Source organism: Lissotriton vulgaris, chromosome 4_1 (assembly GCF_964263255.1).
Source record: "Lissotriton vulgaris chromosome 4_1, aLisVul1.2, whole genome shotgun sequence".
Lineage (NCBI taxonomy): Eukaryota > Metazoa > Chordata > Amphibia > Caudata > Salamandridae > Lissotriton > Lissotriton vulgaris.
In genome coordinates this window covers 1,442,031,965-1,442,058,102 of record NC_141691.1, presented here as the reverse complement: position 1 = coordinate 1,442,058,102, position 26,138 = coordinate 1,442,031,965, and the positions used below count along the sequence as shown (strand labels likewise).

The 26,138-nt window shown below is 36.2% G+C and overlaps 1 long non-coding RNA gene across 1 annotated transcript; it reads left to right on the top strand.

Annotated features, from left to right (window-relative positions):
- The first annotated feature begins 12,127 nt into the window (after positions 1–12,127).
- LOC147724086 (uncharacterized) lies at positions 12,128–23,496 on the top strand. Its single transcript, XR_015310078.1, has 3 exons — positions 12,128–12,232; positions 16,716–16,869; positions 23,408–23,496. It is a non-coding gene; the product is annotated as an uncharacterized LOC147724086 (long non-coding RNA).
- The last annotated feature ends 2,642 nt before the right edge of the window (positions 23,497–26,138 follow it).

Sequence of the window (26,138 nt, the reverse complement as noted above, 5' to 3'; positions counted from 1 at the left end):
TGTACAGGACATTGTGAAAAAATATCTGAATGTTTTTACTGATGATTTGGGATTGCTGAATGGTTTTAAACACAAAATAATTATAAAAGATTACACAAAGCCTGTTGTGCATAAGGTAAGGACGGTACCAAATCTTATGCTGAAGCCTTTACAAGAAGAAATTGATAGGTTAGTTAGGTTGGGTGTGAATGGCTCGCACCCATTGTTTTAGCGCCAAAGGACAATGGAACCAAAATTAGGATGTGTGTTGATTTAAGGAGGTTCCATCTGGGTGGATAGAAAACCATTGCCAAATATTAATGAGATTGTTTCAAGTTTGAGTGTGGCTTCTGTTTTCAGTGTGATGGACCTATCGGCAGCTTATCTTCAGATTATGCTTCACGAAGATTCGAGGCATTTGACGTCATTTGTAACCCCTGTTGGAGCCTACAGGTTCATTAGGATGCCTTTTGGGTTGGCGAGTGCAGCTGCTTCTTTCCAAAGAATTATGAGGAATGTGTTGTCTGGCATTAATTCTGTTCTGTTTTTTCAGGATGACATTTTGGTCCATGGGCATGATGTATGTGAGCAAGATGAAGTGTTATTCGAAGTTTTGGCGAGATTGCAAAAATTTGGATTAACCTTGAAAAGTGAAAAGTGCAAGTTCAGGGTGAATTCTGTGACCTACCTTGGACATTCAATATCGGGTGAAGGTATCAGTCCTAAAATTAATCTGTCTGAGGCAATTTTGAAAGCTCCCTCACCGTCAAACAAAGACCAAGTGAAGTCATTCCTTGGATTGTCTGAATACTATTCTAAGTTTATTTATAACTTTGCTAGTGTCATGCAACCTATCAGACTTCTTTCGAAAAAAGGTACTATTTTTAAATGGGATCAGGAATGTGCTGATGCTTTCAATGCTGTGAAGTCTGAGATTGGGAAAATGCCTACGTTTGGCCATTTTGATGTAAAAAGGAAGACGATCTTGACAACTGATGCAAGTGTTCGTGGCCTGGGTGCTGTCCTTTCTCAAATGGTTGATGGTTCCAAAAAAGTAATTGGTTTTGCTTCTCGTTCACTGAAGGGAGCTGAGGAACATTATTCAGTAATCGAGCACGAGGTTCTGGCCTGTGCATGGGCTATTAAACATTTTAGGTTTTACTTGTGGGGTTTACCATTTTTGATCAGATCTGACCACAAGCCTCTTGTCCAAATTTTCTCTTGCAGAAATGTTGAATGTACTACCCCTAGAATCAAAAGATGGATTGAAGGACTTTTTGAGTACAATTTTAGTGTAGAATATCTACCTGGTTTAAAAAATGTTCCAGCTGATTTTCTTTCAAGATTACCTTTGGAGAAGCATGTGGTGGTTGAATCTGATTGTCACACAGTTTCATGTGTGAAAGAATCAGCATTGAATGAGGTGGAGTGGAAAGGTTGTTAAACAAACGATGAAGACAGGGTGCATATTTTGAATTTTGTGGTAAATGGTTGGCCGGTTTTGAAAGATGTTCCTGATTGTACACAAGGTTATTGGAATGTCAGAGAGGAGTTAAACATTGTGCAAGGTGAACTTTTTCATGATGACAAACTTATTTCTCCTTTATTGATGCGTGAAAAGGTGATTAACCTTGCTCATGAGGGGCATTTGGGGCGTAGCCTCACAAAGGCTAGAGTTAGAGAATCATACTGGTGAGATGAAGTAGATCGTCAAGTTGAGGATGTTGTTAAGGATTGTGTCATTTGTGCAGGCAATGATAAATCACTGAAAATAAGAACTGCTCCTCTTTCGCCTGTGACAATACCTGTACATCTCTGGTCCAAACTGGCTGTAGATTTAGTCGGTCCTTTTGACAATTTAGCTCCTTGTGAAAGATTTGTAGTTGTGTTAGTAGACTATACTTCTAAGTGGGTGTCTGCTTCTTGTATGAGTTCTGTCACTGCTAAGAATGTTATTGAATTTTTGAAGGATGCCTTCACTTGTGAGGGCATACCTGACATTTTAGTTTCTGATAATGGAGTGCAGTTCACTTAGCAGGAATTGTCTGATTTCTTGAATGATTTGTCTATCACTCATCAGAGGACTGCCCTTTATGCTCCCCAGGCAAATGGTCTGGTGGAGAGTATGAACAGATTGGTTAGAGCTTCTGCTCAAACTGCTCTGGAGTTGAGAGTTCCACTTAAACCTGTACTAAGAGAAAAGTTGTGGGCACATAGGAATACACCAAACAACATTTCGGGCGGTTCCCCTTTTAAGTGTTTAAAGGATAGGATGGCTGGCTCTAAACTTAATCCTTTGTGGTTAAGTGTGAAGGATAGGGGTTGTGTTGTCAACAATTAGAGAAATAGGAACTACCAGAGTAACTACAAGAGGAGGTTTGATGTGAAAATGGGAGTAAAAAAAGACGTATGGAAGGTGGGTGATTTAGTTTATGTTAAAAAGGCAGTGTGGTCTCCAAAAGGGGAATCAAAATATTTTGGACCTAGGCGCATTGTAAAGGTCATGAAGAATGTTGTCATGCTTACTGGCGGGGATGTTTGGAGTATGTCTCATTTGAAAAAGTGTAGGGAAGGGGATGCTGATGTGAAGTTAAGATCTAAAAATTCGGATGAAGTTTCTGTTGATACTTCTCGTTTTCCTTCTCATTTTCCTTCTCGCAGTTCTAGAGCAAATAAGAGTTCCTTTGTATTTGCAAGATTATCATCTCAAATGAGATTTTAAATCTTCTCGCAGTTCTAGAGCTAAAAGAGTTTCTTTGTATGTGCAAGATTACCATCTCAAATGAGATTTTAATTTTGTAGTATTGTTTTTGCATTTTGTTTGATGAATTGTTTCTGTTATATGTTTTCTGTTCTTTTTATTATTTTTATTATAATAAAAAGGGAGATGTGTTATATCTATGCCTTTAAGTGTAACATTCTCCCTGAGAATGTATGTGTCATCAGAGAATGTTGGAGGCTGAGCCAGGAGAGTCAGTTGTTATCTCCTGTGCCACAAGCCTCTCCGGTATGTGTGTGAATAAAGACACATCAATCAAATTGGACAGATTACTTGTTTAATTACATTCATTACTTTGTACTTCTAATGACATCAAGTAGAAACTATACCCATCGTCCACAAAAGAGCAATTAGGGATGAAGCTCCAGGTAGTTATTCAGAACATGCAAAGATGTGCTAGTGCATATTAACATCCAACAAGAGCAAGTGATTCAGACACTACACTGTCACAGAGTATGGTAGTCAGAACTACATTTCAACAGGAACTCACTTTAGTTCAATCAGTGAAGGCCATGTTAGTGACCTAAAGTTAAAATTTCAGTTTGAGATTGATAAATGTCAGGTGACATATGTGGATGTGAACGTGATGCAAGACTGATTAATGACAAGTCTGCTTTGCAAGCCTACAGCTAGCAAAAGTTTGCTCCTTGCTCAAAGTTATTATCCTACTAAGTTGAAATGGAGTATCCCATATGCGGGATGCATAGAAACTGTAGTAATGATTTCAAAAGGGAACAGTAAGTAGCTCTGTCTCACATCAGCGAAAGGGGATACCTTGAACATGTTTTATTGGAAGATAGAAATCAAACTAACACGAAATAAAGGTAGAAACTTTTGATTCCCAAGGTCAGATCTGATGATTGGAATGTTCCACATTTTATTATGACTGATAGTATACAGCCTCCCCAAATACAAAAGATAATCAAAACATTGTGGACTATTAAATGCAGGCACCAAACTGATGAGCATAACTGGGTGCTTTCCTTCTTTGACCTTTATAAAGGGCAAATCACTGAGAAATGAATTGGTCCATAGTTATTTACCCTATGAGAGTGTAGCAACATTTTTGGATAAGATACCAGGTTATCAGAATTTTTAATATACAAAGCATCTTGCAATGGATCTGAGAGCTCATCCTAGTAGATACCACATATCAAAAAAGTGATACAAATAAATAAGGTCAAAATGTGCACAATATCATATACAGTCTATCTATCTATTAAAAAGACCCTGTGGCAAATGGTATGTGAGAAGCAAAGGATTTTCGGTTAAAAACAAGTTCTGGAGCACTGTAGAGATATTACTAATAATGACCACTCATAACCTGTAGCCAGGCACTTTCAGGGGAAGCATGGAGAAGATTGTAATATATTGCTATATTTTGGAATTGACAAAGTAATAAGCAATTCAAGGGGTGGCAACAGAAAGTTGTACCTAACAAAAATGGAATCCAAATACATCATGGGTCTCTGTACATGAGGAATGAAGGGATTAAATAATGACGAACAATTGGGCATCTGCCTTTCTGCCTTATTGTCTTATATAAGGACATTAGTGCCACATGTGAGCGTGTATATATATATATATATATTACCTACTGGCAGTCGCCAGTAGGTATATATAGTTAGGATTTTTTCTCTATGGGATTTTTGAAAATTCTATGTCTAATAACTTTGGCGTTTGTGGACGGAATTGGCTGAAATTTTCAGGAAAATGGAACATTTTGTTACTGAGCAGCCCCTGACAATTTGGGGGGGTTTCATCAAGGGGGGGGGCGAGAAAAAAGGGGGGTCCCAAAACGCGTTTTTCCCATGTTAATTTCCATAGGGCGGTTGGCCTCACTTTTAGCTCGAACGGCTGAATGGATTTGCACGGAACTTGGCAAAATTGTAGGGACTGTTAGCCCGATGTGCCTTTGCTAGTTCTCAATATATGTGCTCCAGTGGATTTTGAGTAATTTAGGTTCAAAAAAAGATATATATCTGGGCGGAGCCTAACCACACATCTGATCTGATTGGCTGTCAGCACTTCATCCAAGAAGTGTTGGCAGCCATCTTGGGACCAATATACATGATAGCACCTCATTAAAATGCATTGTAGTTAATAGAGGGTTTTAGGACTTTAGTTACATTATAAATCATTTGTTGATGGTACCATACTCGTTTTAGGAATTGTGGTGGGTTCTAAGGTGATTTTACCATGTGAAAAAACCTTCTGCTGGGATATCATGAATATTGTTTGAAAGAAAACTAATATCCCATGATTTTCCCACAGTGGTTTTGAAGGGGATCTATAAGCTAAACTGAAAGCATATTTTCTGTAAATTCACATTATCTTTCTCAGTCATGTGAAAATGAAGTCTGACATTCTCAGTAAAACATGTACATCCAACAAGGACAGAGACTGTCAGTTGATTCCTTTGTGTTCTACTGCAGCCTCCTAGAGTGTTCTAAAGAACAACTAGAGCGCTAACAGTCCTACTTATTACAAAGGTATGGCACACCTGAAGCCATCTTGATTGGAATAAAGTGGTAACTCTTAAAACATTTAATTTAAAAAGAAACAACATGAGGGGGTATATTTTGCCATAGAAAGTATGATTAGTGCTGCAGAATGAAAAATTAGGGCACATTTTGAGTGACTTCTCAAATCCTTTTCTATTTCATTAAAACATTCTGACATGCAGTCTCCCAAAATGGCCACCAGAGACAAAAGAGCCCAAATGTAGCCCAAATATCACCCAGATGTAGCCCAAGTATAGCCCAATGCCAGAATGTCCCAGAGTGTTCTAAAGAACAACTAGAGCGCTAACAGTCCTACTTATTACAAAGGTATGGCACACCTGAAGCCATCTTGTTTGGAATAAAGTGATAACTCTTAAAACATTTAATTTAAAAAGAAACAACATGAGGGGGTATATTTTGCCATAGAAAGTATGATTAGTGCTGCAGAATGAAAAATTAGGGCACATTTTGAGTGACTTCTCAAATCCTTTTCTATTTCATTAAAACATTCTGACATGCAGTCTCCCAAAATGGCCACCAGAGACAAAAGAGCCCAAATGTAGCCCAAATATCACCCAGATGTAGCCCAAGTATAGCCCAATGACAGAATGTCCCAGAGTGTTCTAAAGAACAACTAGATCGCTAACAGTCCTACTTATTACAAAGGTATAGCACACCTGGAGCCATCGTGATGGGAATAAAGTGGTAACTCCTAAAACATTTAATTTAAAAAGGAACAAAATGAGGGGGTATATTATGCAATAGAAGGTATTATTAGTGCTGCAGAAAGAAAAATTAGGGCACATTTTGAGTGACTTTTCAAATCCTCTTCTATTTCATTAAAAAATTCTGACATGCAGTCTCCCAAAATGGCCACCAGAGACAAAAGAGCCCAAATGTAGCCCAAACATCACCCAGATGTAGCCCAAGTATAGCCCAATGACAGAATGTCCCAGAGTGTTCTAAAGAACAACTAGAGCGCTAACAGTCCTACTTATTACAAAGGTATGGCACACCTGAAGCAATCTTGATTGGAATAAAGTGGTAACTCTTAAAACATTTAATTTAAAAAGGAACAAAATGAGGGGGTATATTTTGCCATATGAATTATGATTAGTGCTGCAGAAAGAAAAATTAGGGCACATTTTGAGTGACTTCTCAAACCCTCTTCAATTTCATTAAAACATTCTGACATACAGTCTCCCAAGATGGCCACCAGAGACAAAAGAGCCTAAATGTAGCCCAAATATCACCCAGATGTACCCCAAGTATAGCCCAATGACAGAATGTCCCAGAGTGTTCTAAAGAACAACTAGAGCGCTAACAGTCTTACTTATGACAAAAGTATGGCACACCAGAAGCCATCTTGATTGGAATGAAGTGGTAAGTCTGAAAACACTCAATTTAAAAAGGAACAACATGAGGGGGTTAATTTTGCCATAGAAAGTATGATTAGTGCTTCAGAAAGAAAAATTAGGGATCATTTTGAGTGACTTCTCAAATCCTCTTCTATTTCATTAAAAAATTTCTGACATGCAGACTGAAACATGCACTTTGAATGCCAGCAGCAGACGTCCCTGGTGAGCAGTAGCTTTACTACAGTGATCTAATGTGCAACTAGAGTGCTAACATTCAGAATTTATGGCAAATGTGTGACACATCTGAATGCCTTCTTTATGGAACCAAAGTAAACAAGCATTGAAAATGCAATAGATCTCGCCCTCGTTTAAGTTAAAGCCATTCTGTTTGTAATGAGGTGGCTTTTTAGCTTTGCTTTTATTAGTGTTTTTTCACTTTTCATGTAAATAACATGCATCTGTATGCATATAAGTATATGTATGCATGCATTTATGTTTGTATTTATATAGATATACAGATGATATATGTTTATATATGTATGTATATATATATATATTCACTGAAAAAACCATAGGCTATAGACCATATATAGTTAGGAATTAGCATTTACAAAACCTTGAAAAATCACTGAAAAAACCATAGGTTATAGACCATATATAGTTAGGAATTAGCATTTACAAAACCTTGAAAATTCACTGAAAAAACCATAGGTTATAGACCATATATAGTTAGGAATTCGCATTTACAAAACCTTATTTTACTCACACAAAACCATTGAAATTCCATATATAGTTAGTTGCACTAACTATATATCGCGCACCCGCAATCCACTGCTGATGATGTCACATATTACATCATTCATGACATGGTCAGTGACATCACTGATGACATCACTGATGACATCTCAAATGACATCACTGATGACATCACTGATGACAACATCCAGTGACTGTATGTTTCTGTAAAGTTAAAATATGTCTTACATATTGAAGAATGAGTGGATGTATAAGTGTCTGGATGAAGGATTTAGTAGGTGCATGACTGACTGTATGAGTGAGTGATTAAATGTGTCTCACTGAGTGCATGGGTTAGTGACTAAACTGTCTTAATTTGTGCATCATTATGTCTGTTGTTCTGTAAACTGTTGCATGTGTTGATAAGTAGCTATATGAGTAACTATATGGGTTATTGATTGGTTGCCCAAGTATTTGTATGGGAGACTGAGTGTGTGTGTGGGTGGCTGGGAGGTGTATGACTCTGTGCATAGATGTGTGAGCAGTTGATTCACTAGATGTATGGTTTCAAAAGTGCATGTGGAAACAGCTGTATGGGCGGTTGACTGTGTGCATGAGTGTATTGGTGAGTGAATGGATATCTCAGTGCTACATGTCAAAGTAAGTACATATGTAAAACACAGTACATGTGAGAGTTGACATATATAAATAACTGTGCATAAGAGCCAGTGAATGTGTGAGTGGCTGTATGGATCATTGTGAACTTGTATCAGGGATTGTATAAGAGAGTAAATATGTGTTAGTATATGTTTGAATAAGTAAAGTTTGTATAACTGTATAGTTGAGGAAATGGAGGTGTGATTGATTCTTTGCATGACTGACTAGGTGTGTGAGTAACTCCATGGATGAGTGACAGTCTGTGAGTGTCTGTTTACACTGATTGTATCTAAGGTTATATTAGAGTCTGAAGAGGTTCATCGTATTATCACATGAATGATATCATCAGTGATGTGATCAGTAATGTCAAATGAGATGTCATCAGTGATGTCATCAGTGATGTCATTTGAGATGTCATCAGTGATGTCATTTGAGATGTCATCAGTGATGTCATCAGTGATGTCACTGACCATGTCATGAATGATGTAATATGTGACATCATCAGCAGTGGATTGCGGGTGCGCGATATATAGTTAGTGCAACTAACTATATATGGAATTTCAATGGTTTTGTGTGAGTAAAATAAGGTTTTGTAAATGCGAATTCCTAACTATATATGGTCTATAACCTATGGTTTTTTCAGTGAATATATATATATATATATATATATATATATATATATATATATATATATATATATATATATATATATATAAATATATATATATATATATATATATATATATATATATTACCTACTGGCGGTCGCCAGTAGGTAGTTATAGTTAGGATAATTTTCAATGTTAAATCTCAACATTCTATTTTGAATAACTTTGGCGCCGGTTGTCGAATCTGCCTGAAATTTTCAGGAAAATGGTCTCATGGCGGTCCGGTCCTTCCCTGAAAGTTTGGGGGGGATTCGTCAAGCGGGGGCCGAGATAAAAGGGGGGTCCCAAAACGCGTTTTCCCCATGTTAATTTCCATAGGGCGGTCGATTTCACTTTTAGCCCGAACGGCTGAATGGATTTCCACCAAACTTGGCAAAATTGTAGGGACTGGTAGCCCGATGTGCCTTTGCTATGTCTCAAGATATGTGCTTCAGTGGATTTTGAGAAATTAACGTTCAAAAAAAAATATATATCTATAGGCGCTCACGGGTGCGCGCACCCGTGAGCGCTCCCGGCGCGACACGCGACTTGCGCGCAGAAAGCTGGTTGGCTCTCAGTTGTCTGTAAACATTCTAAACAGTCCGGAGCGGCCGCCATCTTGTCTATCGGTAAAATCTAGTCATAAGAGGTGGCAAAAACAAAGGGTGGAATTGACCATAAGGGGGCAGGGTAGACCCCCCCTGACCCCCTAGGTTTGATATGGGGGCCATTAAAGGGCCCCGCGGGGCCTCAACATTTTTTTTTTTTTTTCGATTTTCGCGGGGGAAGCGCCTGGTGCGCGCACGGGGGAGCGTATCGGGGAGGGTACTATGGAAAAATAATTACTTCAAAAATTGTATGTTTATGAATTGTTTTTTTTTTTATTTGTTTATTTTATGTAAGTACCTACATGTAGGTACTAATGAAGAGACTTAAATTTAATGTTCACCATCTTCTTTGTAGACATCTTGCATGTTGTTATTGTATTTTTTGTGGTATAAGGAATTCATAATATAGTCTGTCTGGAAAGGAGAAACAGATCTTTTAAGCACTCCCTGAGAATTTCTAGGGGATCATGAGTAGTCTGTCCTGTTCACTTATGAAAATGAGGTGTAAAATATTCATATGAGATAATATAGTGGGAGAAAGGTAGTAACTATGAGTAAACTTACTATGTAACAGAAAAATAGTTGAACAGTATACTATAAGTCTCACTTTATATTTTAAACATTTTTGGTAATACTTCATGAATTACATATAAAAAAAAATATTGTCTGAAACAATTGAAATTATTAAAGATAAATTTATTCCTCTGATTCTTTTTCATAATTTAATAAAATTTCTAACATAATATTGTCCGGAATTTCCTCATAATTATATGTACATGATTCAATTTCTTCCAAACATTCTATAAACTGTTCATCCAAAGAGTCATCCATGAAATCAACTTCTTTTTTTTCATCTTCTGGTTTTTCCACCTTTACTTTGATAGAAGTATCATTTGCCTTATTTTCTCCTTCCATTTTCTTTCTGAAAATTGCATATAAATTAACTATATTAGTAGAGCTAGTATACCAGAGAAGCCTAACTCAATCCATAACTATTACAGAGAAGTCTATGTCTATCTCTAACTATTAAAGAGGGATAGCATATCACTAACAGAATATTTTTTAAGAAATAAACTTAACGTGTACAATATACTTCCATAATTAGAAGTTACCTTAGAGAAATTAGTTGAAGTTGACAGTGAAATTTGTTTTCAAGTGTACTTCAGGAAGCAGTAGTCAAAATGGCTGTGTTTCCCTCTCTTCTTTTATATATATTGTTGTACTTAACCAATCAAACGACAGGAAAAAATTGTAGAAAATGAAAGATACTTTTTAATTGGTTGTAAATTCTAACATTACAAGTGTGTTTTTGTCATGTAATTTACCTCAGGATATTTAGACAGGCCTGTAGCCTAAATGTCTCAATGGAATTTCACCAAATTTGGGCAAATGGTAGGGACTGCTATGTAGTAGGGCGTATTCTATATTTGATGAAAGTGTCTCCATTGGGTTTTCCGTAAATTACTTTCCCACCTTTTTTTATTTTGCGCTTACTAGTGCGCGCTCCAGTACGCGCACGGGCAGCGTAACGGGAGTCATCCATTTTGTGTTTCGGAACAATCGAGACACAAGATGGAGGGTAAACAATGTTCGGAATGGATAGAAGGGGGAACTGTAGAGACTTCTTGACCCTCTAGGTTTTCTGAGGGGGGCTTAGGAGGCTCATAAACGTAAAAAAAAAAAAAAAAATTCTTTAATTTTTCGCGGGGGTAGCGCCTGGTGCGCGCACCTTTAAGCGTACTCGTACGCGTACTTTGGTGAAAAATAGTGAAAAAAGTTAGAAAAAAATAAACGCTTTGAATGATCAGAGTTAGGGTAGCTCTGAAAAGAGCTTTTGGGTTCTGTGGTTGATTTAGGTACCTACAAGTAGGTTCCAATACACATTCTTAAATTCAGGAGGAATATTCTATTCCCCTCATCTGAGAAGTGCACTCCATCTCCTCTGTAGATGTCTTGCATGTTGTAACGCAAGTTATTATTGTATAATGAACCCATTCCATAGTCTCTCATGTAAGCAGAAACAGATTTATTTACATGTTTCCGTGCTTTCTCAAATTGTGGACCAAATTGGTTGGACCAGTTCCATTTCTGTCTTTGGCATATATTGGAATATACCAAGGCAGTGTGGGGAAAAAGTATCATCAATTGATGAAAGGTGTCCTTTAATAGCATTTCCAGACCTACCCCAGTTAATGTGCCTAGATCGTTTCCACCACAGTGCACAATTATAAGGTCAGGTTCTGGCAGATGCAAAAAGGTTTTCACCAATGGTATCAATTGGTGACATTTTAATCCTCTGTGGCCAATCCACTTGATTTCCACATTTGATAAATCAAGGTTATGAAAATTTCTGCTAGCTGCATACCTTTGAGCCCAGTGGATGTAGCTATGTCCAATAACCCAAACAGAGTACATGATGTGAGAAGGTTCTGGTCCAGTCAGATGAAGTGTGGGAATGAAATGGCAGTTGGAACAGTAGGAGTTCACAAAAAAATAATTGTGGAGTTTCTCTGCTCTTGAATCATAAGCAATGATTGGTGGATTCAGATAGTTGAAAACTGAAAGTTAGGGTGCATGGTTATGTTGTGTGAAAGAAGCAATTTGAATGGTTTAAAAAAAGTCACCAAAAGCAAAAATACCCTGTATAGGCTGCTGTATTGAGAGGTCAAACATCCTTGCTGAGTTAATTTGCAACATTGTAAGATAAACTTTTGAACCTTAGAGTTCAGTTAGGAGGGAGTTGCTATGGTAACAGATAGAAAGGTCTGAGAGGGGGATGGGTGTTGGTTTGAAAATAGTGAGGGAAGAGTTTTCATTGGTTGAATTAAGGCATATGTGTACAAAGATAGAGATTTTCTATGCCAGTCTTGGTTTCAGTGTATTGAGAGCACACCTTTTCCTCTGCTAAAGAAAAATTGGTGTGTGTGTCTGACACTGTTTTCAATCTCCAAAAGCATTTCTAAAGGTAAGTAATGATTCATTTAATTTAGATAGAGATTTATTTTCTCTATGGAGAATATTTGGAAGCAGATAGTTATGTTTTAGAAGTGAAATTGTATGTTAGTATATAAGTCCTGCGCAGTGTTTTTTACATGTTATTTAAAAATCGATTTTGGGTGCAAATGAATGGTATTTTTATTTGGCCTTTTTTATGATTGCCATGTGCAGTTGATGCATGACTTTAAACATGGGTAATAAGTGACGCACTGGTGGCGCAAGGCTTTCATAAATAAGGCCCTGACTTTGTTTGATGATATTGAGTGGTTGTACTTAGGTTCTGTGCAGTGTTCCTTACATGTTATTCAAAAATCGATTTTTGGGTGCAATTGATTGGTATATGTATTTGGCCCTTATTTATGAATGCCATGTGCAGCTGATGCATGACTTTAAACATGGGTAATAAGTGACGCACTGGTGGCGCAAGGCTTTCATAAATAAGGCCCTGACTTTGTTTGATGATATTGATTGGTTGTACTTAGGTTCTGCGCCGTGTTTCTTACATGTTATTGAAAAATCGATTTTTGGGTGCAATTGATTAGTATATGTATTTTGCCCTAATTTATGATTGCCATGTGCAACTGATGCATGACTTTAAACATGGGTAATAAGTGACGCACTGGTGGCGCAAGGCTTTCATAAATAAGGCCTGACTTTGTTTGATGATATTGAGTGGTTGTACTTAGGTTCTGTGCAGTGTTCCTTACATGTTATTCAAAAATCGATTTTTGGGTGCAATTGATTGGTATATGTATTTGGCCCTTATTTATGATTGCCATGTGCAGCTGATGCATGACTTTAAACATGGGTAATAGGTGACGCACTGGTGGCGCAAGGCTTTCATAAATAAGGCTCTGACTTTGTTTGATGATATTGATTGGTTGTACATAGGTTCTGCACAGTGCTTCTTACATGTTATTGAAAAATCGATTTTTGGGTGCAATTGATTGGTATATGTATTTGGCCCTTATTTATGAATGCCATGTGCAGCTGATGCATGACTTTAAACATGGGTAATAAGTGACGCACTGGTGGCGCAAGGCTTTCATAAATAAGGCCCTGACTTTGTTTGATGATATTGAGTGGTTGTACTTAGGTTCTGTGCAGTGTTCCTTACATGTTATTCAAAAATCGATTTTTGGGTGCAATTGATTGGTATATGTATTTGGCCCTTATTTATGATTGCCATGTGCAGCCGATGCATGACTTTCAACATGGGTAAGACGTGACGCACTGGTGGCGCAAGGCTTTCATAAATAAGGCCCTGACTTTGTTTGATGATATTGATTGGTTGTACTTAGGTTCTGCGCCGTGTTTCTTACATGTTATTGTAAAATTGATTTTTGGGTGCAATTGATTAGTATATGTATTTTGCCCTAATTTATGATTGCCATGTGCAACTGATGCATGACTTTAAACATGGGTAATAAGTGACGCACTGGTGGCGCAAGGCTTTCATAAATAAGGCCTGACTTTGTTTGATGATATTGAGTGGTTGTACTTAGGTTCTGTGCAGTGTTCCTTACATGTTATTCAAAAATCGATTTTTGGGTGCAATTGATTGGTATATGTATTTGGCACTTATTTATGATTGCCATGTGCAGCTGATGCATGACTTTAAACATGGGTAATAAGTGACGCACTGGTGGCGCAAGGCTTTCATAAATAAGGCTCTGACTTTGTTTGATGATATTGATTGGTTGTACATAGGTTCTGCACAGTGTTTCTTACATGTTATTCAAAAATCGATTTTTGGGTGCAATTGATTGGTATATGTATTTGGCCCTTATTTATGATTGCCATGTGCAGCCGATGCATGACTTTCAACATGGGTAATACGTGACGCACTGGTGGCGCAAGGCTTTCATAAATAAGGCCCTGACTTTGTTTGATGATATTGAGTGGTTGTACTTAGGTTTTGCGCAGTGTTTCTTACATGCTATTCAAAAATCGATTTTTGGGTGCAATTGATTGGTATATGTATTTGGCCCTTATTTATGATTGCCATGTGCAGCCGATGCATGACTTTAAACATGGGTAATACGTGACGCACTGGTGGCGCAAGGCTTTCATAAATAAGGCCCTGACTTTGTTTGATGATATTGAGTGGTTGTACTTAGGTTCTGTGCAGTGTTCCTTACATGTTATTCAAAAATCAATTTTTGGGTGCAATTGATTGGTATATGTATTTGGCCCTTATTTATGATTGCCATGTGCTGCCGATGCATGACTTTCAACATGGGTAATACGTGACGCACTGGTGGCGCAAGGCTTTCATAAATAAGGCCCTGACTTTGTTTGATGATATTGATTGGTTGTACTTAGGTTCTGCGCCGTGTTTCTTACATGTTATTGTAAAATTGATTTTTGGGTGCAATTGATTAGTATATGTATTTGGCCCTAATTTATGATTGCCATGTGCAACTGATGCATGACTTTAAACATGGGTAATAAGTGACGCACTGGTGGCGCAAGGCTTTCATAAATAAGGCCTGACTTTGTTTGATGATATTGAGTGGTTGTACTTAGGTTCTGTGCAGTGTTCCTTACATGTTATTCAAAAATCGATTTTTGGGTGCAATTGATTGGTATATGTATTTGGCACTTATTTATGATTGCCATGTGCAGCTGATGCATGACTTTAAACATGGGTAATAAGTGACGCACTGGTGGCGCAAGGCTTTCATAAATAAGGCTCTGACTTTGTTTGATGATATTGATTGGTTGTACATAGGTTCTGCACAGTGTTTCTTACATGTTATTCAAAAATCGATTTTTGGGTGCAATTGATTGGTATATGTATTTGGCCCTTATTTATGATTGCCATGTGCAGCTGATGCATGACTTTAAACATGGGTAATAAGTGACGCACTGGTGGCGCAAGGCTTTCATAAATAAGGCCCTGACTTTGTTTGATGATATTGATTGGTTGTACATAGGTTCTGCGCAGTGTTTCTTACATGTTATTCAAAAATTGATTTTTGGGTGCAATTGATTGGTATATGTATTTGGCCCTTATTTATGATTGCCATGTGCAGCCGATGCATGACTTTCAACATGGGTAATATGTGACGCACTGGTGGCGCAAGGCTTTCATAAATAAGGCCCTGACTTTGTTTGATGATATTGAGTGGTTGTACTTAGGTTTTGCGCAGTGTTTCTTACATGCTATTCAAAAATCGATTTTTGGGTGCAATTGATTGGTATATGTATTTGGCCCTTATTTATGATTGCCATGTGCAGCCGATGCATGACTTTAAACATGGGTAATACGTGACGCACTGGTGGCGCAAGGCTTTCATAAATAAGGCCCTGACTTTGTTTGATGATATTGATTGGTTGTACATAGGTTCTGCGCAGTGTTTCTTACATGTTATTCAAAAATTGATTTTTGGGTGCAATTGATTGGTATATGTATTTGGCCCTTATTTATGATTGCCATGTGCAGCCGATGCATGACTTTCAACATGGGTAATAAGTGATGCACTGGTGGCGCAAGGCCTTTATAAATCAGACCCTGACTTTGTTTGATGATATTGAGTGGTTGTACTTAGGTTCTGCGCAGTGTTTCTTACATGTTATTCAAAAATCGATTTTTGGGTGCAATTGATTGGTATATGTATTTGGCCCTTATTTATGATTGCCATGTGCAGCCGATGCATGACTTTCAACATGGGTAATACGTGACGCACTGGTGGTGCAAGGCTTTCATAAATAAGGCCCTGACTTTGTTTGATGATATTGAGTGGTTGTACTTAGGTTTTGCGCAGTGTTTCTTACATGTTATTGAAAAATCGATTTTGGGGTGCAATTGATTGGTATATATATTTGGCCCTTATTTATGATTGCCATGTGCAACTGATGCATGACTTTAAACATGGGTAATAAGTGACGCACTGGTGGCGCAAGGCTTTCATAAATAAGGCCCTGACTTTGTTTGATGATATTGATTGGTTGTACATAGGTTCTGCGCAGTGTTTCTTACATGTTATTCAAAAATCGATTTTTGGGTGCAATTGATTGGTATATGTATTTGGCCCTTATTTATGATTGCCATGTGCAGCCGATGCAAGACTTTAAACATGGGTAATAAGTGACGCACTGGTGGCGCAAGGCCTTTATAAATCAGACCCTGACTTTGTTTGATGATATTGAGTGGTTGTACTTAGGTTTTGCGCAGTGTTTCTTACATGTTATTGAAAAATCGATTTTTGGGTGCAATTGATTGGTATTTGCATTTGGCCCTTATTTATGAATGCCATGTGCAGCTGATGCTTGACTTTAAACATGGGTAATAAGTGACGTACTGGTGGCGCAAGGCCTTTAAAAATAAAGCCATGAGTTGCTATTGTATAAACTTAAATATGTTGCAATTTATTGTTTATATTGTTTGCTTTTTAACATTACTTTGTTGTTTGCTAATAGTGGTCTTTCATGTGTTTTTTTAACAGAACAACAGATTCAAATCAACTTCTGAAAAGCAAGCAAAAATGCCTTCAAGGCAAAGAAAAATCAAAAATACCATACGGAAAAGGAGAACATCAACAACAGAGTTTATGGAATCCTCTTCAACAACTACTTCAAAAAACACCAGAAAAGCTTCTGGTAAGCCAATTAAGTCTTTTCTTCGTAACATATGTCGTAGGAAAAAAAATGAAATTGCTAATGTGAATATACAGAAAAAGTCAACAAATCTAAAAAGGAAAGAGAAGCCCACAAAAAATGTTTCCATTGGACCAGGAGAGAAGAGAATGGTTAGCAATAGAAGGGTAAATGTTTTTAGGGACATTCGTAGGCGAATGTTTCGCAATAGGGTAGTTTTAAATTTGCTAAAAAATGAAAAGAAAAGTAAACTAAAAGCTGCTTTTTACAAGAAAAAGAAAAGTGTAGAAAAGATTGTTGATCAGGCTTTTGAAGTTAAGAAAAAATTATTTATTTTAATAATCAATAGAATTAGGATACTTAATAAGGCAATGGATGTTTTCAAATCGAACAGTAGATGGAAAAGAATTATTAATCGGAGTAATTTTTGTGAAGTATTTTCTGGTGAATGGATGCATAGTTCAAGTTCTGAGCCTTTTTTTAATGAGGAGAGTTACTTTCAGGAAAATGATTTGGTGCATGCGGTTGACACCAGTGGTCGTGCCTATGAGGTGAAAGATAGTTGTGTGATGGAAAAAGAGAAACTTGTACCTAGAGATGCAGAAGAGGTGTTAGCTGATGAAGTTTTAGGGAGACGTACTAAGGGTCCAGTGTACACATGGAAATGCAGTAGTATTTGTAGTGTGCGACAGGAATCAATTGATTTGCTTCGAAATTTCTTACGTACATATAGTAAAAAAAGTCTCAAACAAAAAATGAAGATCCTGCAAGAGTTAGATCCTTGCAGAGTGAGAGAAAGCACAGGTTTGCAAGGGCATTCACTAGCATGTCTTTCTAGAAAAGTTTGTCGGAGTGTTTTTCATCATTTTAGGATGTTAGCAGTGCATCATAATAACGTAAGGAAATTAGTGAGGAAGTTGTATTATGCAAAAAGTCCTGCACTTAAGCTTAAACAGTTAAATAGTGCTCTTTTGCATGGATCTGAAGTGGATGTGAAGACTATTTGTGAAGAAATTGAGTTTTGTTATTTTGGGAACAAAGAGGACAGTGTAGAAATAGATATAGTAATGGATGGCAATGCAGAAGATAATGGACAAATTTCAAGTATTGAAAAGTTTGATGAGGAAATTATCAAGTTTAAGGTGAAATCAAGTGAGAGGCCTAATGTAACTTGTGTGTGTTGTCGACGGACTCATTATAAAATTCAGACTAGGTTAGTTGATTTATATGCAAAAAGTGAATTGGAAAATAATAGTGAATGGGAGGATTTTGTAAGTTATTTGTTGGTGGAGAATTCTTTTGATTTGAGTTTGGATCAGCGTATTTGCACTTATTGTTTGAAAAAATTAAATGAAAATAGAATGCCTGCAAGAGCAGTTTATAATAATCTTCAGTTGATAGATATTCCTTCTGAATTGATGGATCTAAATACTTATGAATCTATTTTGATTCAATGTGTCCATCCTTTTCAGGCTATTGTACGCATGGAGCCTAAGACAGGGAAATTGCCTCCATCAGATTTACTGAGAGGATTAAAGGGAAGAGTTGTTTATTTGCCTCTAGATGTAAAGAAAAATATTAATACAATTGGTGTAGAAAGAGTAGAAGAAGATCCTTTAGTTATTCTAGTTAATGGGGTTCCAACAAAGAGTAAGAAAATTTGGCAAGATTTAGTGGATGTGAAAAAAGTCAAGAAGGCAACGTTGTATTTAGTTAAAAACAATGAGTACTACAAACATGTAAGTGTTGGAGTTGAGGAAACAGCTACAGAAGAAGATAGTGATTCTTCAGTTGGTCAAATTGAAAAAGTTGATGTGTCTAGAACTGAAGAAATATATGAACATTATACTGTTCATCCTTTGCATTCCAAAGAAGTAATGGGAAATGCAATTGACTTGTTTCAAATGAAGGCAGCAAAAGGAAGTCCCATTAGTGTATGGGAAGAAAGTTTGGAAGCTCGTTGTTTTCCACAATTATTTCCAACAGGTTGTGGTGGACGATATGATGATCGACCAGTTCAAATTCCTGCAGCTGAATACCGGACTCTAAGATTATATGCAGAAGATCCAAGGTTTCGTCAATGCATTCCATATTTATTTCATCTACTGTTTGAAAGTGATTTGTCTGGGCTTTCTTATGCAGTTAATCATATATTAAAAAGTGGACCTCATTTGCAAAATGTATGTGCAAGGGACTTTATGGAGAAAGTTAATCTGCAAGACAGTATTTTGGAATCTCAGCTAATCAATCTCATGGCATGTCAACGTGGAACCAATGAGTATTGGTTTCGTCGTCATGGAGAATTGAAATGTATGCTAAGAAACTTAGGAACTCCTACATGGTTCCTCACTCTTAGCTGTGCTGAGTATGCATGGGACGATTTACTTCAATTTCTACGAGAGGCAAATGAAAACATACCAAATATAGAATTGAAAACACCAGGAGAACTGTGTTCTTTAGATCCAGTGAATGTTTGCAGATATTTTAATCATAGATTTGAAGCTATGATGTCTTTTATTACCAACAAAAAAAATCCTCCCCTTGGAGAGGTTTTGGATTTCTTTTGGAGGAAGGAATATCAAGCGAGAGGTGCTCCTCATATACATATGTTGTTGTGGATTAAAGATGCACCCAAATTTGGAACAGATTCAGATGAAACAGTGATGAGTTTCATTGAAGAGTATTCAACATGTGCTGTTCCAAAATCTACTGAAGAAAACAATTTAAGGCAACAAGTTTTACGTTTTCAATCTCATCGTTGTGGAAAGTACTGTCGTCGAAAATTTAAAAACAAGGAAAAGTACTACACGAAATGTCGTTTTGCATTTCCTCGACCAGTGATTTCTAAGGGAAGAGTAAATAATTTGATGTCATCTCTACGACATACTGTGACGAGAAAATCTCCCAAAAACACATATAATTTGAAAAGAAATGAAGAATCTAAGTACATCAACGATTACAACCCAGTGATTTTGTCCATGTGGAATGCTAACATGGATATTCAGTTCGTTGCTGACAACTCTATTGCTGTGGCTCGATATGTGACATCTTACATCACCAAAAAAGAAAAGACAGAACTGAAGGAAATGTGGGAGGACATTTCACATGAAAAGAGTCTAAGCAAGAAATTATACAGTTTCAGTCTGAAGATGTTGTCGCATCGAGAAATTGGAGCATATGAATGTTCTGATCGGTTATCATCAGCAAGTCTCTATGCCAAATCAAGAACAATCATTTGGGTGAGTCTTGGTCTTGTTGCCACACGAAACCGAGTTTTGAAATCTGTACAAGAAATTGAATATTTGGCGGAAAAAGAACCAAACAGTACAGATATTTTGAAGACAAATATGTTGGATACATACTATCCAAATAGAAGTACTCACCTTGAGAACACATGTTTGTATGAAGTTCTTCAAAACTACAGTTATAAGAGGAACATCACAGAAGATATCAATAATGGAAAATATGCACTCATTGGCTATGAAGGATGTCTAGTGAAGCAGAAAAAAGGCCATTTGATTAATCATCGAAAATTGAGTTGTGAAGTTCCAGACAAAAGAGAATTTTACTACTTAGCTCTTTTGCAACTCTTTAAGCCATGGCGTACAGAAGAGGAACTACTTGGAGATTTTCTCTGTTATGAAGACTCTTTTAATGCAACTAAGGATACCATAGAATGTCCTATTTTTCTAAATTATCTGCAAATGTTGAATGAAGAAATGGAGCAAGAAACCACAATTGCTGAAGAGATAGCTAGAAACAGTTCTCAAGATAGTCAGAGTTCTACTTCATTGAGCCAGGATCCACTAGGAGGACCAATTATCCAAAATGAAGCTGCCACTGCCATGGATGAGGTGGAAAGAGCTATGGAACAAGCTCAAGAGGATGGAGTTAACTTAGAAGATTTGGTAACGCAACTAAACATTGAGCAGAAAAAGATATATGATGAAGTCACAGAGCAGATTGAACATGGATTCAGACATGAGAAAAAAGAGTGCTCATGTATATTATTTGACCCTGTCCGACTGTATGTAAGTGGAGAAGCGGGGACAGGAAAAAGTTTTCTAATTAAAGCCGTTGCAAGTTATCTGCAGAAAAGGACTGATTCACCACTGTCTTGTGTTGTAACTGCTCCAACTGGTCTGGCAGCACATAACATTAAAGGGATTACTCTACATCGTTTATTGATGCTGCCAGTTGAACATGATAATAAATTGCATTACAACAAGCTATCTGGAGATGCGTGTTCTGAAGTTTCAAGAGTCTTGAAGAAAATGAAACTTCTTATCATAGATGAAGTAAGCATGGTCTCAAATCTAATGCTTGCTTTTGTGCATTTGAGAATGCAAGAAATTCTTAAAACAGACTATGATGTGTTATTTGGAGGAAAACACATTATTGTTTTTGGAGATCTATTGCAGTTGACTCCAGTAAAAGGACAACCAGTGTTTAAAATGCTCACGCATGAAGATACCAGGAAGTCCCTTGGAAGCATTGGAAATGTTAATATATGGCTAAATTTTAAATATGCTGAACTGCTTCAAAATATGCGACAGGCTAAGGATGAAGATTATAAAAATATTCTACAAGATGTAAGAATTGGCAAAATGACTGAGAAAGGGAAAAAAGCTTTGCATAGTCGATTAATTTCAAATTTGTATCCAAATGAAAACATTCTTCCAGAGAATATTTTTAAAAAAATGACTGAGAAGAAATCTGGGATATGTTTGATGCCAACTCTGCAAGAATGTTCCATCTTCAACCAAAAAATGTTAGACTTAGAAAATGAAGAGATTGTGAAACTAGAAGCAATAGATAAAATAGAGCATATGGGTGCAACAATTGTTTTGTCAGAAAATTTGAAAATTAAATTGCATTCATTGGAGAAAAGTATTTCAAAAACAGCTGGTTTTGAAAAGACTCTGAATGTGTGTTTAAATTGTCGTATCATTTTGAGAAGGAATTTAAATGTTGAAAGCGGTCTGGTAAATGGAGCAATGGGTTATGTTGTTGATTTTGTGAATTACAGAAATAGAGATGGAATTGAATTTTTAAAAATAAAATTTGATGGCATTGAACAAGTACAACAAATAAGTCGTTGTTCTGCTAGATTTTTACTTGTAAAAGACTTATATGTTCGCCGAAAACAGTTTCCTGTTTGTTTGGCGTATGCAGTGACAATTCATAAATCTCAAGGTTTAAGTGTAGATAGTGCATTGGTGAACATTGGAAGATCTGTGTTTAAAGAGGGTATGGCATATGTGGCATTATCTCGAGTCAGAACTTTATCAGGATTGTATTTGATTGCATGTGATGAGACAAATATTTCTGCCGATCTAGATTGTGTTAAAGAATACAATAGGTTAAGAAGAGAGTATGCTCCACATTTGCCTCAATATCCTCTGTTTGAAAAACGTGTGGTAGGCCGAAAAAGAAGAAATGAGGATAATTGTAGTGAGGTAGTTGCAAAAAGACAAAAAGTAGAGAAAACTGTAATTGAAAACAGGAAGAAAAAGAATTGTGGAGAAAATGTTGTTGGATTTCAGTTTGAAAACAGTTCTGGTGTCAACTGCTATGCTAATGTAGTGGTTAATGTTGTTTTTTTTCTTAAAAGTTTACAAGAACAGATTGTTGAAAATCGGGATCAAAGATTGTGTGGTTTATTGAATTCTGTGTTTCAGAAATGTAGCAGTGTTACAGCACAAATAGAAAGTGTAACAGAAATTCGAAATATTTTAGATTTGTGTTCTGGTCAAGATAAATTTTCACAGAACATTCAGCAGGATTGTCAGGAATTTTTAATGTATATGTTTGGTGTTTTGGAAGATGAAGGTGTAGATGTAGATAATCTTTTCAGTCTTTCTTATCAATGGCAGCATGAGTGCCACAATTGTAGTTTATCAAGTACTACTACAATAGACACTGAAAGATTTATATATTTGACTTTACCAGACTGTAAATCAGTGTCTTTTAAAAATCTAGTTAAAGCAGCAGATCATAATATGGTGTGTACCCAATGTAACTGTACAATGCTGTCCACATTATTTATACAAAGGTATGGGCAGTATATCATTTTAGTTTTCCAACGATGTAGACCTGATGGAACTAAATTGACAACTTCTATCAAAAATTTTGTGGCTTCTCAGTTATCAATTTCTGGAAGGACCTTTACAACTGAAGCTATTATTTATCATGATGGACCTTCGACCACCTCAGGACATTATACATGCTACTTAAAATCTGAAAATGGATGGAGTTACTGCAATGATTCTCATTTAACTTATAAACAACGTTTGCCTTATGACTCTACAAATTCTTATCTAGTGTTTTTAAAACCAAAGTTTTAGTAAAGGGAATTGGCCTTTGAAGACGGGAATAGTTAATAAAAGTTAGTTAGTTAGTTAGTTAATCTAATATTTGAAATTATTTATCTCATGTAGATACTTTAAGTGGATCTCAAAGTAAAAAATACCGATATATCAGACACAAATTGGCCGTGAGGATTGTGTATGGTATGATGTTTTTAGATCTTTTTTCATAGGAAGTCGATGAAATGGAACTCATAAGGAACAGCAGACTTTTTTTCTACCAAAAGGACCTTCACTATCTTCTACTTGGCCTCATGGAAAAGTAAGTGAATCAAAGATTAGTGTACATATATGAGATGTATGTTTGAATGGGTTTTTTTAAACACAATCTTTTAGATTGTGTTTTTTTTTTCCCGCTGTTATATGATGAAGACTTTGAACTCACTAATTTAAGTGGAATTCAATATATTCTGAGAACAGCAAAAATAAATAATGTAACATATTGTAGAAGTTATTGTGTAGTTTGCATTATGTAATTTATATTGTGTTCACATTGTTATGCACTCATTTTCTTTTTCACCCTTATTTACCTCTCTTTACTGATTTACACTCTTTTTTCATTGCTGTTTCTTTAGTGTACTTCATTCACAACTTCTTAATCTAATAGGAACTATCTGCATTTCCTCAGTTCCTTCCACCACTTTTTATCTTTTTTATATTCTCTTAGTACCACTGCTTTAGTTTCCTAACCCTCTTTCTCTTTCTCCATTTTTTTTTCTTTCACACTCATTGTACTGTAGTTCAGTTAGTTCTTCCTTTTGTCTTTCTTTTACTCTCTCTCTTCTTTCTCTCTATTACTCCCCATGTGTTGCCCTTATTCACTTATATGTACCCTCTTTCACCCCTCTTTACTTATATTCACTGATATTTACTTTCCCTCAATCGCTGCTATTCTTTTCCTCTGATTCCGTCACTACCTGTCATTCTCATACTTAACTGTCCTTCTTTTTACTTTCAATATCCATTTATATTCTCCCTTAACTTCTACTTTAGTGTTCTTCCTATTTCTTCTTTCTTTTGCTCCCTTATTCATTTTTCTTTTCTCAGTTACTTCCTTTTACACTTTTTATCTGTCTTACTATCTATTACACAGTCCCTCCTTCATTTTTTTTTTCTTTTTTTTTGTTAGTGCGCTGACGGTACGCGCACCGGTGCGCGCACCGAAAGCGCACCAAAGTGAAATATAAAAAAAAAATATTTTAAATTAAAAATATTATCTCAATATACATTATAGTCTTCATTTTTACAAAAACATACTTTAGCAATTCACTAAAAAACACATAGGTATGAGTCTGTATAAAAAGTTAGGAATTAGCATTAAAAAAACCTATGAAATTCACTGAAAAAACCATAGGTTACACACCAGTTATAGTTAGGAATTAGCATTAAAAAAACCTATGAAATTCACTGAAAAAACCATAGGTTTCACACCAGTTATAGTTAGGAATTAGCATTTAAAAAACCTTACAAATTCACTAAAAAAACCATAGGTTTCACACCAGTTATAGTTAGCTGGAAATTTTACTGATATAAAACCATTGAAATTCCCACGTTATAGTTAGTCGGACTCACTATAACTTGCGCGTACAATGCACTGCTGATGACGTCACATATTACATCACTCATGACATGGTCAGTGACATCACTCATGACATCACTGATGACACCATCCTTGTGACAGAGTGACAGACCTAATTTCAGTGTAATGTAACGCTTGAAACACATATTCAAAAATAGAAACAAACATTTTCAAAAAAATGGAGATACCCAAACCAGTAACAACAACCAATTCAGTAATTCCACCATCTATATACACATCCACTCATTCACCAACAGTTCTATATAGTCATTCATATATACTCACTCATCATATGTAGTGATACACCTATACATCCTGTTACACATCAGCAGTCATCCAAAAGTTACTCACACACATACTCACACATGCAAATAAACTATTGAACATCCATTTATTTGCATATACATTTATACACACACTACCACCTTACTTCTAAGGAAACTTACCCATACTTACTCTCCTAAACAATCACTTATAGAAACACATACTTATTTAAACAGGAACTTCTACAATCTCTCACTATATATACTATACTCACTTATATACATCAATACTCACATATACTAGATTAAAACATATGTCGTTACTAATGAAGACACTAGTGAGACAGTCATTCACTCACTAACACACACATATACACACTCATCCACCCATACAGTCCTGCACATATGCTGTCTTCAAAACACATACAAACAGTGAGTCAGTCACCAACCCCTGCAGCCACTTATACACAAAGAGAAACACTGATACAAACATTTAAATATTTAAACAATACTCGCTAATATATGTATTCACTAAGATACACGTAATAAGCCAGTTACCCAACCAATTTTTTTTTAAAAAAACATCCATTTACACACGTATTTAAACATTTATTCTTCCATCGACCTTTACAAATACATATATAAAACAAAGTTATTTTTCAGAAAGACACACATTCACTGGATGGTGTCATCAGTGATGTCATGAGTGATGTCACTGACCATGTCATGAGTGATGTAATATGTGACGTCATCAGCAGTGCATTGTACGCGCAAGTTATAGTGAGTCCGACTAACTATAACGTGGGAATTTCAATGGTTTTATATCAGTAAAATTTCCAGCTAACTATAACTGGTGTGAAACCTATGGTTTTTTTAGTGAATTTGTAAGGTTTTTTAAATGCTAATTCCTAACTATAACTGGTGTGAAACCTATGGTTTTTTCAGTGAATTTCATAGGTTTTTTTAATGCTAATTCCTAACTATAACTGGTGTGTAACCTATGGTTTTTTCAGTGAATATATATATATATATATATATATATATATATATATATATATATAT